Source organism: Rhipicephalus microplus, chromosome X (assembly GCF_043290135.1).
Source record: "Rhipicephalus microplus isolate Deutch F79 chromosome X, USDA_Rmic, whole genome shotgun sequence".
Taxonomy (NCBI): domain Eukaryota; kingdom Metazoa; phylum Arthropoda; class Arachnida; order Ixodida; family Ixodidae; genus Rhipicephalus; species Rhipicephalus microplus.
The window spans coordinates 340,514,248-340,519,209 of NC_134710.1; the positions used below are offsets into that span (position 1 = coordinate 340,514,248).

The 4,962-nt window shown below is 41.7% G+C and overlaps 1 long non-coding RNA gene across 1 annotated transcript; it reads right to left on the reverse strand.

The window, feature by feature from the left end:
* Window positions 1–257: 257 nt before the first annotated feature.
* On the reverse strand, window positions 258–4,685 carry LOC142776315 (uncharacterized). Its single transcript, XR_012887446.1, has 3 exons — window positions 4,533–4,685; window positions 3,128–3,213; window positions 258–2,764 (listed from the first exon to the last, which is right to left on the reverse strand). It is a non-coding gene; the product is annotated as an uncharacterized LOC142776315 (long non-coding RNA).
* Between the last annotated feature and the right edge of the window lie 277 nt (window positions 4,686–4,962).

Sequence of the window (4,962 nt, forward strand, 5' to 3'; positions counted from 1 at the left end):
ACAATGATCAGAAACACAATATGCTAAAAACGAACACAAAACTGAGTCAGGACACACAAAAAACAAAAGAGGTAATGCATAATTATGGCTAATGACACAGCTGGGTCACTTTATGCCAAATGTCCCAGCCATTTTGGCAACCATCTCAAATGTATTCGAAAAACTCGTGCTGCATTTAAAATAGTGAACTTCTGGAATATTTAGGAGAGGAAAAATATTTGGTCACGTGGCTGCCTTCTGAACTTTCTGGAATGCCGTCTAGGTGTTGTATGTGAAAAATTTTATTTTAAAAGCACCGCTCCTTCTTTCCATACGAAACTCCGTCTACGTGTTACGTAACAAGAGCTTAATTTGGGAGAGTTGGTTCATCGTGGTTGTGTGCTAGTCACAGCGTGACAGCTTTAGGAAGAGACAGAAAGGACAGGAAAGAGCACAGACTGTCAACTGAATTTAATGAATGTGCTACGAGCGCTTTTATACGGAGTACAAGAACCATGTTCATGCGCGACGACACGTGTGAGCACTACAAAATAACTTTAACTGTGAAAAGAATACTCCCTCTCGGAAAGGATAAGTGAACGTGTAGTGATGCACTGATCATTGGTTTACCTGATAAAAAATATTTCTACAAACGTTAAATTGGCATTAAGTAAACCTATTCTAGTGACGAATGGGGCAAGATTGACTATTCCTGTTGCTGTTTAGTACACACACTTTTGAAAGCTTGCAAGGGGTGGAAAAGAACACGCTAATATCATATCTGCTGGCTATTTTTCTAGTTGTGAGACACGTGATGTGGTATAACATGCAAAAGTTTTGGTCATTGTTTTTTGTTGGTCCTGTCTTCTTTAACTTTACTTTCTGCAGGAGGGTTTTGCAAACGGGTGTGAAGATTCTGTTGGGATACCCAGCATCTTTTAGTCTTTTAATCTGGTTTTTAAGCCTGACCTCACCCTTGTGCTAACATGACTTCTGAAGGGTGGCCTGAATACATGTGGTATCAATTCCTCTTTCTATTAATTTTGAATGCCCACTATCAAAAGGCAGAACATTTTTAGCACTCCTGGGCTGATAGCACCAGCCAATACCCCAACAGCATCATCACACTTGTTTGCGAAACCCTCCTGCAGAAAGTAAAGTTAAAGGAAACAGGACCAAAAGAAAAAGAGAATGACCAATCACCTTTGCATGTCACATGGTACTACGTACATAAGGTGTCTCACAATTTTAGGAAAAGAGCCAGCAGATATGACATTGTTGTTTTCCACCCCTTGCAAGCTTTCAAAAGTGCATGTACTTACAGCAACAGGAATAGTCAATCTTGCACCATTCATCACTAGAATAGGTTTACTAAATGCCAATCTAATGTGTATGAGATACTGCTAACACATGGAAAAGTAAACATAGGACAAACTGGGCAATGCTTCAATGATCAAGCAAGACAGCATGCTTCAAATGTTAAGAAGGGCTATAGTAGTCTCATGGCCGGACACCGTAAAGAATGTAAGTGTAGTCCTAGGTTTCATAAAACACGGTTTTTGAAAAAAAAAGCAAGCAGAAAAATGAGAGATTTTAGAAACTCTTTATCAGGAAGGCCAAGGATCAATGCATCAGTAAACCTTCACTTATCTTTTCCAAAAAAGAGTATTCTTTTCTCGGTTAAAATTATTTTGTCATGGTCACACATGTGTTGTTGCAGATGAGCCCTGGTCTTGTGCTCAGTATAAAAACGCTCGTAGCACCTTCAATAAAATTCAGTTGACAGCGCTCTTTCCTGTCCTTTTTGCGATAAGATTTTTATTACAGAAAAGAATTTCATTTTCTTACAGTTTAGGTATAATGATGAGTTTTCATTGTATCACAACATGGAGTAAATTGCATTTCAATACGGACAAAAATCACGATTTTGTGAAATTCGTGATATTTTTTCCTATATTTCAGCAGCTTGAGAGGTATAAAGATATTTTTTCCTGAGAATATACCTTCTGTGGAGTAAGTATTCACTGCTCAGATATTCATACAAAGTGCAATATTGCAATAAAAAATGCAAACATAACAATTTTGGCTTTATTCTTGGAAGCGAATGTGGCAAAAAAATTGCACTATTATTATTGAGCTTCAAATACCTTACAGATGCACATTTACTTAACAGGTAGACCGAATCTGCTTTAGAAAAAATAAGCGGTAGTTTTAAAACAAAATTTTCCACAAACAGCACACAGACGGCATTATGCCAGCAAGTTATAAGCCAGCCACATGAACAAAACTTTTTTTCTCGCTGAAGTATTCTAGCAGTTCACTGTTTTCAACGAAGTGAGTCAGCACATTTTTTTTTTTTTCAAATACAATTCAGATGGTCGCCAAAGTGGCTGGGACGTTTGGAATGGTCCAGCTATATTTAAGCAAAATAATTTACACAAATAACAATATTTGTTCATCTACCATGAACACATTAGAAAAAGTTGTTCAGGCATTGTGACACTAAAATTTTCAGCGTCGTACTGCCTGAACAACTTATTTGATAAACTCCAAACTCACGCCGAGAAAAAGCCGCTCAATCACGGTGGTTGTTAAAGGCCTTGCGGCCGTAGACAATGTTGAAAATAAAAAAAAATCAACTCATCAGTGCTGTAACTCCTTCCTTCTTCGTCATTACTGACACGGAACATTTTTCGGTTATCCATGTGGAGGTTCAGGAAGTAGGCTTGCTCTAGGCTGGGTCCGGGGGGTAGACTACGCAGGACGTCAGGGGCACCCTCTCATCCTGTAATAAGAGCAAATATGACTTCTCATAAAAAATGTTCGTGCTGTTCTGGCAGCACCATATATAAAGAATGTGTAGTGTGTATCCTTCGAAATGGCGTGTAATTGACATTACACTGAACTCCAAGCATACAACCCATACATTCCAATAATTTCGTATGATAAAGATAAGAGTTTTCCAGCATACAGCGAATTCCCGAAATGAGGTGAAGTGTAAGACTGCAGCTCAAAAATGGCACTTACGAAAGCCTGAACTCACTTAAGAATCAAATTCCTTCTAGGGTAGTGAGCCAGTGTGAAAAACAATTCTTAAAGTACAACGTTTAGAACATGTAGCATTACTCAAAACGCACAAGAAACTTACCTCTTCATGTACAAACAGTGAAGACATCTCTGCTTTCTCTTTTACATGAGAACAAATGATCTTGGGCGTGGCACTAGCGAAGAGGTCTGCAAAAAAAAAGTAAAAGATTTACTTACTTAAATCACGCCTCTAACAATCTGAGGAATTGTTACAAGTCACCAATCAGTGCAATTCTGACTGCCTCTATAAGGGCATCAAAAATGAACAATTTTCTCGTTCTTTCTACTCTCACAAGACGCTCCGTCAATGGAATCTAATCCAAATTTGACGCTGTGCTTCCTATTTGCCTGCTTTCTAGACGTAGGGCTGCGAACATGTGTTTTGTGCACCTAATCTAGCACAGAAATTCGTCATCTATAATTCAATCATCTTAATTCATTGTTTTTGATAAAAGATGTGATAGCTCGTCCAGTTTTTAAAGAGTTGCGGGCCTGCAATAGGCACTGCCTTGCACGTATGAAAGTACTTCTTTAAAAAAAAAAATTCAAAGCTTGCTTTCAGAAAAAGCGTCTGGCATATTTCGACAACCAAGCCCATCCTCTGATGGCAATCAGGGGTACGCTATTAGCGATTATTGACTACGAGATTTACAAACGTAACCCGTGCCTAAATACTCAGTTAAACACAATCACGCAAATAAGAGCGCTCGAACGACACCAACGCGCGCGGACGCCGACTACGTTGCAGCAGCCATGACTTATGCTAGAGAAACCGCACATAGCTCCAACAGTCACGTATACTTTCTCGATTCTGTTATAACGCCGAACATTATCGCAGATGAAAGCGAAGCACAAAAACAGCAAACAGAAACGAGGGAAAACAACGCACGGCGATGGCCACAACAACGCGCCTTTGGAAGTCTGCTAGATCTTTCCCTGTTGCTGGTGGCACTTGTCCTAAATAGCTTAAAAGACCGAGGCACACGTGCTGGGAGCATCGCGGCATATCAGCACCTCCAACTATACCGTCTTTAAGCAAAAAAAAAAAAGCCCTTTCGCACAGTGCGCCTTTGTACATAATTTTTGCTTTTTCTTTCTTTTTTTGCGCTTACACCTACAGAAGCACGTTGCACATATGAGTATTAATAGAAATGTTATTACGATGTAGCCCAAAGCACATCTTAAAACAATATCAATCACTTTGTGCAGTGTAGAGACAATGTGCGATCAGCAACTAATCCCGCCCTTGTTAAGTGATCACATCACTCACTGTATGAGTGATGCAGGCACTTACACAACATCGCGCATAGCAGTGTGAACTCGTTAAGTCCCACGTTTAATCGGGCATCTGCAACAGGCCCGCGAACGCATGCTGTTGTAAATGGCTGGCAGCCTACTTCGGCAGAGCTGTTGCAGGCGCCCAGCTAGCGCTGTATGATTACTATTTACGAAAACAGTACACTCACCGTTAACAGGCCCACGTTGTCCGTGTCCGCCACTCCATGGATATATTCCTTAATCCGAGCGTCACTTCGAACACGGTACTTCGAACACGGTGTCATGCGTGACCACCGTTGAATATGCGCCTGTTCGCTAGAACACACACAGCGACCAAGACCCCCGACCAACGCAACGCATTTGAAAGACTGATGAGACAGAGAAGGCAACACTGAGAGAGAGAAGGAGGAGGCACTGGCGGCGGCGTGGCGGCGCCGCAGCTGTCGACGCAGGTGTCCGGTGACGCAACTCTTCGCTTATCTACGCCGCCGTTGTGGGCGACACGCTGGCCGGGTTGAGCGGAGGGGGGGGGGGGAGGAGCGGCAAACCCGCCAAGACGGCGCCGAAAGGCAAACGCTATGGCGCATACGGCGGACGGCCGTTCAACGCGGAATGACT